A 13,434-nucleotide genomic window follows, 5' to 3' on the forward strand; every position below is an offset into this window, starting at 1 on the left:
TAAACTCCTCAAATCCACACAGAATCTGAGGGAGCCATCAGCTTTACTCGTGATAACGACTGGAGATAACCATTCAGCCGCCTCTACAGGTTCAATCACTTTATTATCTAGAAGTTGCTGAATGATCTCCTTCACCGTTGCCCTGGCTGCTATAGGAACCCTTCTTGCTACATGCTTGATGGGAATGGAGTTTTTCATTAGCTTGATGACATGCTGATAATTTTTTAATCTTCCCAACCTAGGTTCAAATACAACATTACATTTTTCCAACAATTCATTCAGACTGGTAACATTGCATGCATTTACACTAATAACACGGACTTCCGCTCTGGGATCCACTTTAATGTTCAAGTCATACTGGTGTGGCCAACCCAGAATTGGTGGTCCCTCTTCAGCCACATAAACCTTGCCGTGGGTTTCTTTCCCTTCAAACACAATCTTTGCCTCCATGTATCCCACCACACTAATGTCACTCCCTTGATATGCTTTTAAAACAACATCTGATCTTGACAGTGGACCATTGGGCCAGGCTTGTTCATAAATGTCAAGTGGGATAATGGTATACAACGATCCAGTATCTACCATCAAAGAAACTGTTTTTCCATTTATCTCAAAATCAGCTTTAGGTTGTGTTCTCCTCTTATCCAGACCTTCCACATCTGCAACAGTAATGTTATCATCAGCAACAACGACCCCGTAAGTGGATGGTACATCTTCCACACATGCAACCTTTTCAATCTGTTGTTTGCACATACGTGCCAAATGTCCTTTCTTTCCACACTTTAATGCATCTCAATGGAATATAACACTTTTAAACGTTAGTAAGGCCTGCCTAACCAAAATAGTATGTTTGGAAATCATGTTTTGGGTTGCATTTTTAAAACAGTAACAGAATTTAATGGCAATTTTTAAATATGTCTTGTGTTTATGTTGAGACATATTTAAACACTGCCAATTTTATGGAATAATTGTGAAAATGTATGTGGGGGGTCCAATTATTTGTATTTTTTCATTGGGGGGGCGGCATTAAAATGTTTGAAGACCAATGATCTAGAAAATCTGATATGTGGTTTGTGGGAAGGGAAAATGTATCACAATTAATTATAGGATGTTTTAAGGTGGAGCACACAATGAGCCATTAGTGCCAGCTTATTGATCGATGTTAGCACCTTATTACACAAATGATAGAAGTGCTAAAAAATCTGTCTGGTCAGAGACTGACATGTCAGATACCTGTGGGCAGCTGACAGGTCACAATGCTCTTTACAAGTGTTCCACAAACTCTTTGAATCAGCAGCCATTGGCACCTCTTTAAACATATCTCAGATTGATGCCTATCAGATGTGCTTATTTGAAGCTGCTGACACGTCATAATTGTTATATACAAAACATCTCTCAAACTCCTGTAAGCAGCAATTTCTTTGAACAAGTGTAAGCATGTCTCAGGTTGAGGTCAGTCATGTGTTGAAGGAAATCCATATTTTTGCATGGTTTTCATCTTATTTAATTTGGATAGGTGGTGGTTCTGATCCCTGTGTAGTTTAGGCCTGCTCAACAGCCCTTGAGTGCATATGTCTCTAAAACATGAAAAATGCTGTTTAATTGGTATATATTTCACATTTTTCTAAGTCAGCTGTAAAGTGTTCACAAATAATAAAGCTGCTTCATATTCAAAACTCATAAGTGAGCTTTCGCCACTCATATCTGAAGCAAACCTTGTGCCATGAACTATGAAACATCAATACCACACTCCAAGGTCCGCTTGTGGTTAAATGAAAATTAACCTGTTCTCACATTTAGGATGCTAAATTTAACACAGAAGTGGAGCCAGCACGTGCTGGCCAATAAGTAGGGAGCAATTAAGCATGACAGTGAAACAATCAAATGTTAAGCAATGGGCGGACAGCAATCCACTTGTATACAATATCTCTTGCAAGAGAGTGAGCATGCAGAGCAAGCCCTGTCTTAGACGAGACTGAAAAAGGGTGACATAGAATAAGTGCTAAGGTACATGTGAGGTGCAGAAGTCTGAAAGCATTTAAAAATGCATGGGTCTCAAAAATCTCTTTCTCTCAAATTTGGTTTAGAAAATAGATAAGACAATCATTATTGGAGCATATAACGAACTAATGCAAATAAAATGATTAGGAAACAGACATTTTTATTCTTTATAAGCTGCAAAATTGACTTTTATGAGGTTGTCATTTCCATGTGCTTCCAGAAACCATTTTGCCCTGGTAGCTTTTATTCATTTCCCTTTGTTGAAACTCCGGTGACTCATCAGGTAATTGTATTTTTTTCACACCTACTTTCCTCTCCTGAAGATGCGCCAATCTGACTGATCAAAGTGTTATGTTATCAGGGTCATCCAGGTAGACCAGATTACCCGTTTGAGCGGGGATAACAGAACAATTTTGACCCATGTATATCTCTCCAAGTTACTTGGAAATAATGGGCCAGATGCATTAAGAAACAGTTTTATGAATTCCTAATTGCTAATCTGTGTGATTCACAATTAGGAAATCGCAAAACGGAATGCATGAAAGTGTGTGGAACACTTTTAGCAATTCCTAGGGGATCGCAAATGACCTACCTAATCAATATTAACGAGGTAGTTTGCAATTCCCTAGGAATCGCAAAAATCACAGGGATGATGCCCTGCTGGGCTCAGTAGACCACCATGTCTGTGACGGACTTTAAATAAAGCAATTTGTTTTAAAAAAAATGCAGCCTGTTTGCCTTAAAGGAAAACGGCATGCGTTTCAAAAACAGGGGAGCACTGCCTGCTCTTAAAAAAATTATTTTACAAACATTCACAAAGGGGAAGTGGATACTTGGGGACCCCTTCCCATTTGCGAATGGGTTACCACCTACCTGAAGTAGGTGGCAAATGGCGAATGTTTGGCAACGCATTCACGGTCAAAAAACATTCACGCATAACGTTAGGATTCGCTATTTGGAAGGGATGCCCTAAACATGCCCTTTCAAATAACAAATCGCAAACCAAGTTTGCGATTCGGTAACAGGATACCGCACTGCAAATTTATGTTTGCTGCATCGAAAAAGCATTTTTTAGGATCGCAAACGGGCTGTGTGGAGAAAAAAGCTTGATGCATCTGGCCCAATGTTGTTAGGAACACATGAATTTATGTACACATTGTTGTATATGAACTGATAAGCAATTGCAACTGAATGGCGATTGTTAGAGAGGAAACTTTAGAGCAAAATAATCTCAAATTAAAGCTGACGTTTGCTTAGACATTAACATGAAAATGCATAATAAAGTAAAACGTAGGGAAAATGTCCTTTCTTTAAAAGTGCACGTTAATGTGCAGCTTTATTATTTTACAGACATCTCTCATTTCTATCCTACTTTCACTTCTAGGCCGACTAGGCCTCATTTTTCCTATTAATAAAATAAATGCCTTTTTAGAAAATGCTGACCTATGCTAGATAAACGGCTAAAACTAGTCATCACTGTGAAATGTGCTGTTTAGAAACGTGTTTCTTTCCTTCCTCACACCATATGATTTCATCATATTTTAGATTATTTCATCTGCCACTTCCTTATAAAAATGAATAAAAGTACAGTATGTTAGAATCAAGGATGTTTGCTTAAAGCATGATTCTCATGATCTAACCAGGACATTGTGGATAGAAAATGTTTCATTCCTCAGAGTAGTCCATAGTTACACAATGAACCACTGAATAGCTAACTGAGTAGGCTTGCAGAGATTCTTCATAGAACTTTACATGGATGTTACAAATGCATGAATGTTTAGCAACATTTACATTGCACAATGTCGACTTGTGCATTTACTGTGGGAACCGAAGGGAGAAGCTGCAGATCATCGGAAGATTCTTTCCCATTGGTTTGAGATAACTTCACACACCGCTGCACGGATACATATGTTTTTAGGTTTTATATAGTACATGTTCCTGGCTAGGAGGGAAGGACTGGAGATGGGAGACTCACTCTTTTTTTGGCAATGCTGTGCAATGCCATGCACTTTCCACTGCCACATCCCTAAGCACATGACCAGGCTTTTCTGTCCTTGCCCGATTGCTTTAAGCTACTGCTGACTGTGATTGCTGTTAACAGGCACTTTCTAAGGTGACTTTTTCTCTTATGCTGATGGTCACAGCTACTGCTTTGACTTCTTTCCTTTGTTTGATTTAGACAGTTGTTACTGCAACTGTTTAAGAGAGACTCTGCTGAGTTTCTAGAACTACTCTATATGGGGTGGGCAACAACTTATACCTTCCAAATATAATCTTCAAAACTCTTACTCTTTTCCAAAGAAACCTTCATGGAACATGAAACCTTTATGGGCTCTGATTAGATAGGATCCTTTTAGATTATTATAGGGGCTATTTTCTTTATGGAACACGCTGTTATTTGTTTGCTGTCTCTAGCCATGACTTTTCTTGATATTTCTGTAAACCAATTTATCTTCATTAATTGAATTAAAAGACGAAAAACAAATTCTGAACTTTTAGCAAATAATAAAAGATTTTGAATTTTTACCAAACCTTTTATCATTGACTGAACATAACTAAAACGTTGATATTTGAAATGCCTTCTATTTGTGCTCCATTCTTAAATGGTGGCAAAGATCTATTGACCTAAGGAGAAGCGGGCGTGGAGTTGGAGATCCTCATAATAAGTCATGGGTTGAACTGTAAATTAAATACTCATTTTCCGCGCAATCACAATATTTGGCTTATTGAGTCTGATCAACAAGTAAATAACATGAAGAAAACGTATACTAATTAAGACACAAAAACGAAACGTTCTCCTAGACAAAGGCATCCTTCTTGTGTGTGACATCCATCAAGGAAAGATAAGGACATCTGACTATTTTCACTGGGTGGAGAACCCACAGACTGGAAGGTACCAATCTCCCTAGGTGGAGAAATAATATGTACCTAAAAGTGATGGTTTTTTGCTTCAGTCCCATAGCATTGGGAGCAATAAGGAGAGAGATAGAGGGAACACCTAGATCCAGTCCGTTTGTTTCGATTTAGAAAAGAAAACTATGCACTGCAGGTTTGTTTTTGTTGCAAGTCAGTCTTAGGAGAAGGGGACTGGATAACAGTGCTAAACAAGCATTGTTAAAGCACATGGTCTGGTTCATCCACCATCTCCAAAATTATTGTTTTGTTTTTCCATGGTTTTAGCAAAACTTTATTGTTCACGAAGCTGCCAGGCCCTCATCAATCTAAAAACATGCATTGGAAAAGCCAATTGGTCGTGCCTATGTGAGAGCTATTAGCTTTGTCAATGTGTTTTAGCCATGTTGTACAGCATTGTGGTTGCTGTGCCGCATGGCTGAAAGTAAAGGCAAAGAATGTGCTAAGACACGGTCAGATCTAACATCTTCGTCACGTTTTTTCTTAACTTTCAGCCATATTGAACATTGGCCTGGCAGCTGCATAACATTGTTAAACAAATCACTTACAAAGAAAATTGCTCTTTCGTAGGTGAGAACTACTGGCTTTGCCATACTTATTAAATGTAATGTAATGTGTCTTGTAAAGCGCACTGCTGCCCTGAGGCGTCCTGGCGCTGTAGACCGCTGGGGAACCCGTCCTGGCTATCCCTGTGAGATGGTCTCTACTGGGTATCTCCAAGGTGAAACCAGGCATCCCCGGCGAATGTGGGGGGCCGTTGTAGAGATGAGGCAAGCTAATGCCCAGAGTTGCTGAGTGTGATCCCTGGTTAGAGTAGGCACCGAGGCGAGAATTACCAAGTCCGCTGACCCTGGTCCACAACACTGCCGCGTCGGGAATTGAACCCTGGTCCGGGGCCGTTCTCTGCTTCCGGGTCTGCCGCCTCTAACCAGTGAGCCACACCACTCCAGCAGGGAACGCATTGACTCTATGCATCAAAGCCTTTCAAATTGGTGACCTTGTGTTGTATGATCACCTCTAAATGTACTGTAATAGTCACTGCATTAGTGCTCTCTCTTGTTCCATAGTGATTCATAGTGATTCATGCTGCATTTACAGACGTGGATGGAGAACATGATTGGTTGGTACTGTGTGGGTGTTTCCAGCCCTGCAGCCAGAAGCCAGATGGGAGTGTGAAAAATAATACATCTGCTGGCCCTTATCTATCTGTGCAGCTGGATGCTCTGCAGATCTTTGGACGGGAACATAAACAACTACTTGTTGCCCCTGCTGCCAGAGCTCACCAGAAGGACACTGATGGGGCTGCTATTCTTCCCCATGCCTGCAGGCTGGGGGAACTGAGTCCTTTGGGAGAAAGACTGCTCTGTCGTGAATGTGAGAGCTTTGCACTTATGGGGACAGAATGGAACCACAAGCAGAACACTGCGAACAGGGCTGACTCGGCTCATTATGTAGAAAATAGACTCCAAAAAAGTCTAGTCTTAGCAAAATGATGAGAAGCATTTCAGTAAGCTGTTGTACTTCGTAAACATACTCTTCCGATAGACAGAAAGCAACAATCACAGTAACCTTTCTAATGTGGTTGCTTTCCCTGCTTCCTTTATATATCTCGGGATATGATAGAATGTTTGTGCCTTGCACAGAAGCACTTTACTTAAGCACATTAAAAACTACCACAAAGTTGTGTAAAGAATGCCTGAAATGAACAGAGCAAAGCAAGCCGGCTTGGAAAGGCTGTCAAATTCAACTAAAGAATCCAATAAGTACCCTTCTGATAAGACAACCAGCTAATATCAAAACCGAGAGACTGGGGTAAGAATTGGTGTAAAACATTTCGGGGGGGGGGGGGGGGGGGGTTAACAGGACAGCCTTGGGGACTTTTCATGGACCCAATAGTAAGTGTCCGTTGTCTGAGAGCTGCAGACTTTGATAAATGTATAGTATCACATAGTTCTGAAGTGAAATAGCAAGAAAGGAAGGGCATGTTGTCACAGTCTGCAATTATGCTTTATTGCTAATTACATTCTGGAAAGTAATTAGAAAATATGTGAAAAAAACATGAACTTTGCATCCTCATGTACCAAGCAAATGAGGGGGAGGAGAGAAAACTGAAAGAATAGAGAAAATCTTCTTAGCAATATTCATAAACCTAGAAATTCAATTGGACTAATCAGAATCCATTCTTTTGCTGCATGCAGTTATTACAAAATCCTGAATTTTTGTTTGAAAAAACAAATATTTCCGTGTGCCATTCAGTGTGGAGGACAAATTATTTTGCTATTGTCTGCATGCCAAATGATTCTATCATCTCTCTATATGTGTTGCATATGGCATGATTCACTCTTATATACAATTACAAATACAAATACAAATACAAATACCCATGCACCGTGAGTCAGGCACTATGTGGTGCTGGCATGCGGGGTATCGATATTTGGGAGGCTCCACAGGTGCCCTCCATGCTTCTTAGTGGAGGTCGCGGAGGGATGGGGGAATTGGTAGGGGCCCCAAAAGTCAGTTTCTGACAGCCTTTCAATGGCTGTTGGACCGCCATTGAAAGGCTGCCTCAAACGTGCATCATAATCCCTACAGCGGTGCCTGCGCAGGCACTGCCCTATAGCAAGGGGGTATCTTTCCGCCCGCTGCCCCGATGGGCTCCTTGAGCCAGTCGGATAGGAAGCGGTCGGTCCCTTTACCCCCTGCCTATCCGACTGGAGCGTAATGCAGCGGTCGGACTGCATGAAAGATGTCGGTCGCTTGCGATCCGATCAACATCATAATCGGCCCCTATGTCTGAAAGTTCTGGCCCTGAAGAGTACCTAAAACATACTTGATAATACAGTTCAGTTCAGAAAAACTTTATTTCGGTCAGTACGACCTAAAAAAGTACAATCCTAAAATCATATACAACATACATTCATATTTGCTCACAATTTTCGTACATAGGACATTAAGAGCAGCAATCCAACAGTCTTTAAGCTTCATGAATTAAAAGGCTAGTCATTAGGGATACTACAAGCTGGTGGGCTATACAATTACATAGCGGTAAGTGCATGATCCAATAAATAAATAAATAGTTAAAAATCAGGAATAATCTATAGGGGGAGTTAGAACCATAGCACAAAAAAACAGATCATAATTTATAAAATATACAATTGTTAAGAAGGTAATTACATTAAAATCGTTGCAACGTGCCCTAGGCCTCATTAGATAGTTTCAGTAGAACCCTTCTAGTGCACCACATGGAAAACAAGAATCTGGAGACTGAAAATACGATTGGGATGCTACGATCAGATCTCAGTATCCAAAATGCCTCCAGATAGTGCCTACTGCCAATATTTCTGCAGATCTGTACCAACCAACGTTTCCCGGCCTTATAATAGCCGGGGCAACCAAAACCACATGCTGCACTGATTCGTCAGTGAAACCGCAGGCAGGACACTGTGCCTTTTGGTCCTTGCTCCACTTTGCCGTAAAACAGCGGAGCGGGAGAACCCCAAACCGAAATTGTAAGAAAAGCTTTCTTGCCTCCACCGGTGTAATCAGGTCTAATATTGGCTCACAGCGGGCAACATCCTTGACTTCCAAGAAAGCCAAGGATAGTATCCCGGTCTTGGGGCGAGAATGTAGTTGGGCCCTTCTTTAATCTTCATGCTGGGCCTAAATTTGCTTCCTTGTGGTTTGCAAACAGGCACGATCTGAATCCGTCCAACAATCACCCCGGTCTATATTGGTCAGTAGGGATTTTATATGTGCAAACCAAGGAAGTGTAACTGCACCCCGGATTGACATAACCTCCAGTAGCTCCTCCCTGTATGTAACTAGTTCGGGAGTGGCCCAAAGGTGACGCCAAAACAAATAGGTCTAAGGCTTGAAATGTCTGCTATCGCCATTAAACCTGAGTCTAGTCTTAACGGTATCAGCGGGGTGCTCATTGGTAGTCTGTACAACTGTCTTAGGGATTGATTTTCTATTTTAAGAAGGGAATCTAGTTTGGCATTACCCCATAACTCAGCACCATATAATGCGCCCCCTCGCGCTTGGGTCTTATAGATTTCTAGAGCTGGGCTGACTGTTCTTTTGCCTGATCTGCTGAAGACCTTCATTATGCCACCTGTCGATTGAGCTAATTTTAGTGTGCTCTTGGTAATATGAGCCCCCCAATCCAGATTTTCAGTAATGGTGAGACCCAAATAAGTAAAGGATGAGACTCTTTCCAGGTGTTTCCCATTTAATTGAGGGTTCGGACGAGAGCTTTTTGGGCTATTAAACGCCATATATTGCGTTTTCTGAAAATTTATATCTAAACCTCTTTCCATACAGAAAAGCTCGAATTTATCTAGAACCCTCTGAATCCCCATGGGTGATTTTGAAACCAAAAGAGTGTCATCCGCAAACATCATTGCTGAAATTCGGCGGGACGCTAGCTTAGGGTCATCAAGGTCTTTTGCAGTTGCCAGTTCATCGATCATCCGTTGATATGAAGACTAAATAGCGTCTGTGCTAAGACGCATCCCTGGCGTACACCACGTTTGACTGGAATTGGAGCTGTGAGTTTTCCATCATTTCCAAATCTTATTTTGGCATAGTTATCTTCATGCAATCTTTTAAGAAGATAAATCAGATATGCCGGGACCCCCATCTCAGTAAGAACGGACCATAGCTTTTCCCGTGGCACCAGGTCGAATGCCGACCTCAGGTCTACAAAAATTAGGTATAAACTGCCCCCCTGAAGGCAGACGGTCTTCCAGTACAGGAGCTGTAGTCTTAGTACTTGGTCCAGGGTTGATATCTTTTCCCTGAACCCCGCCTGGAGAGGGGACAGTACCCCCTTTTCTCCCATCCAGGATTGAAGCCTGGCTAACAAGACCCCTCGCAAATATTTTTTGGGAAATGTCTATTAGGCTTATAGGTCTATAATTTGTTGGCAGGAGTGGGGACTCTTTTTTGAAAATTGGAATAATCTCCGCTCCTAGCCAGCTGGGTGGTATCTTCAAGCCCTGTATTATAGCATTGAAAAGTCCACAAATATACGGGGACCTGATGGCTGGTTCGCTCCTATATAGGTCCCCAGGAATCTTATCCAGGCCTGGGGCTTTACCTGGTGCTATTTTTTGCAGTGCGCCCTCAGTCTTCTTTAGGGTTATAAATATATTTAGGCTACTTGATAATACAATTAACTCAGGTGAGGGTAGCGAAGGGTCAATGTCTCAGTATTGAGCAAGGGTGTCTTGTGCGTGTTTCTGTACCCATTTTGATGTTTTCAGTCCATACCGCCATTCTCTACAATAAGCCCTCAGTCTTTTTGAAATATAAAGCTGTAAACACTCGTTGGATTTAAAAGGCATCATGCTGTAAGGAAATCACCATCCCTCTACAACCTCAACTGAACCTTGACTGCCCACTGTTGCCACTCTTGGAGAGTTGATTGTATAAAGGCTTATTAAATTGGAATTTAGGAGTATCTTAGGCAATGGGTCACCACGAATAAAAACAGTATCTGTTGGACTAGGTCCTCTATGCAGGGTCACCGCCAAACATTTTGCTGTCTCCTTTTCTGGTTTACGAACCCATTCCTGCTGGCTTTTAGGGCTCTGTGCACTTTACCACTGCTGACTAGTGCTAAAGTGCTAGTGCTCTCTCTCTCTCTCTCTCTCTCCTTTAAACATGGTAACATTGGTTTACATCCAATTGGCAAATTTAATATTGTTATAAGCCCCCTCATAAAAAGGTACTACATGTCCCCAGGGCCTGTATATTAAATACTACTAATGGGCATGCAGCACCTATTGTGCCACTCACTTAAGCAGCTCTTTAAACATGTGTTAGGCCTGCCACTTCAGCCTGTAGTGCAGTTTTCAACTGACATTTCAACCTGGCAAAAAGAAACCTTTTGCCAGGCCTAAACCTTCCTTTTTAATTCATATAAGTCACCCATAGGGTTGGCGCTTAACAACCCATAGGGCAGGGTGCAGTGTATTAAAATAGTTGTCTATGCGTTTTTATGTTTTACATGTCCTGGTAGTGAAAACTCTTTAATTAATTTTTCACTACTGCAATGCCTGCCTCTCCCATAGGATAACTTTGGATTGCCGCATTACATTAAATATGTGATAACTTTCAATTGGGAACAGGCAGGAAGTTTGAGTTTGGTGTCTAAAGTATTTTAATCCAAACCCTCTTTAATAGTAAAGTTGAATTTTAACTCCCAATTATGAAAATGCCACTTTTAGAATGTTAAATTACTTGCCCTGAACAAATGTAGCTGTTACATTACACACTTTTAGAAAGATGGCATTTTCTTGTCTTAACCATTTGGTGCCTGCAGCCTGTGTCACATGACTGGGTGTAGTTAGCCTTTGTCTATTCCTCCCAGAAAGCGAGGCAAGTGGGATTGGGTGTTGGCAGGATGGGAGGAGCAGAGCTGTTCCCTGGCCCAATTACATTTCAATGGGGCTACCTCTGCCCATTTACAAAGAATTTGACACAAGTCTATTGTCACCCCAGACCCCTTGGTGCCTGGGAGGGGGAAGGAAGGACATTCCAGAACGAGGTGTGCAGGAGGTCTAGAGGTTTTGCCCCTCTTCAAAGGCAGACACCAGGTATAAAAATTGGACACTTCTGACCAACTCTTAAGTACACTCCTGTTACTGTGGAAGACTACAGAAGGACTACCTTGTACTCTCAGGGACTGAGGTCTACCTTGTTTCTCAGAGAACTGTCCTGCTGCTACCAGGGGACTGTTCTGCCCCTTCCAGAGGACTGAATTGTTCTCCAGAGGACTACCCTGTTGTTTGAGGCCTGCCTTGTTTCTTGAAAGAGAGAGGACTATCTCCTTGAACCCAGGACTACCAGAGTGACTTGAAGGGTCAGGTGGCTGACCTCCTGTTCTTAGATTCAGGGAAACAACCAACTCCAGGGGCCGCCTTGCAACAGCCCAGTTGACCTGCTTGCAACTGGCCCTGCCTGGACCTGCAAATTGACCTGCCTAAGTCTTGCTGGCCTCTGCTAAAGTGAGTGTTTGATCTCCAAGAGGTGCTACACCAGGTCCTGGACCTATGGCTGGCATTAGTTGAGCTCCTCTTGTGAAATCCTGAAGTTTTTAATGCTGCTTGCATTACTTTGAGAAAGTAACCTTATTCAGTGGGACTAACCTGGTCCCTGTATTTGGCCTGCAGTCCATTGTGGTTGGCCTGAACATATGACCAGATACCCACTATTAGAGCGTTCTGCTTCTATGTGCTATTTTGACTTAAACATTTAAAATTGCATATCTGCAATTCTACCGATTGGATTTTTGTCATTTTGCTCTCAGTTTATTTATTAAACTTTACTCTACTTTCTAAATTAGTGTGTTTTTTGTTTTCTGTTTTCATTTTATTACTGTTTTGAACACAGTGTATGTTAAACCTGATTGCTTTTGTACCAAGCTACCAGATGGTTAAGCGGCTCGCCCATCTCTAATTCCACTACAACCATCTATGGTTTTTGATGCAAAGCCTTATTTACTAAATAAAAGGTAGATAGGACATTGTGCTAAAAATTACATCTCCTCGAGGCAAGTATAAAGAATGAGTAAAGTTTTCTTTTTTCTGATCTTTTGAAACTTTACAGAAGTACAACACTATACAACATACATACAGTGGTTAAAATATTTAACAATAGGTTAAAGCATATTTTTAGTACAGAAGAGTGCCCTTCCACTAAAAAACATATGCTTGACATCACACTCACACTTGGACACCCATGTACTAAAGGTATGGCTGTCTGCATTGGTGCAAGGCAGCCAATTGTGCACCAGTGCAGGGAGAGAAAAAAACAGCATCATAACTTAGAAGATATGTTGCTGTTCTACTCTGTCCTACTGATGCAAGAAAGCAGCTTTGGTTAAAGTGCTACACTGAATCAAAAGTTACAAATGTGCCTCTCAAAATTTGAATGCTTACTGTGCTTTCAAAAATATTGGTTTTAGTACGACACATTCAGATTGTTCCTAGTGGAAACCATTCCACGACTGGCAACAACCTTGGAGTGCCTTTCAAAAAAGAATAACTCTCTGACACAAAGAAGGTTCAAATGATTGTATGAATTATAGCCTGTACTGGCTCCAAATAAGACCTTAGATTTGTTTATTAACCAATCACCACCCACACTCATCTCGTTTTTCATATTTCCCTATACTGCATTTCTGTGAGCATCTCACAAGCCGGTGACACGTTTCTCATTGTTTCAAACATCTCACGACATAGGGTAACCTGTGTCTCACACAGCAAATGTATGTGTTTATATTACCTGTCACTTGCACTGTATTTATTTTTTGTGAACATGTTACCCATGCATGTACACCCACACATCTGCATCTTTTTAGGTCTCGGCTAAAAGACGCGCGTAAGCGCGTCTCCGCCGAGATCTTATGTTAGCGAGTAGCAGTCCCAGGAGACACTCCGGGTCGCGCGCAGGCATTTCTAAACTGGCACGCGCATTAGCACGAGCGCTGCGCGAGGCTCTCTCACAATACAG

At 41.6% G+C, this 13,434-nt stretch overlaps 1 protein-coding gene across 1 annotated transcript in view; it reads right to left on the minus strand.

The window, feature by feature from the left end:
* Nucleotides 1-13,434, minus strand: part of LOC147684817 (cytochrome P450 3A29-like) — a 141,541-nt gene that overhangs the window by 113,003 nt on the left and 15,104 nt on the right. The gene's annotated exons all lie outside the window — the stretch shown is intronic.

This window comes from Lissotriton vulgaris, chromosome 10 (assembly GCF_964263255.1).
Source record: "Lissotriton vulgaris chromosome 10, aLisVul1.2, whole genome shotgun sequence".
In the NCBI taxonomy this organism is placed as follows: domain Eukaryota; kingdom Metazoa; phylum Chordata; class Amphibia; order Caudata; family Salamandridae; genus Lissotriton; species Lissotriton vulgaris.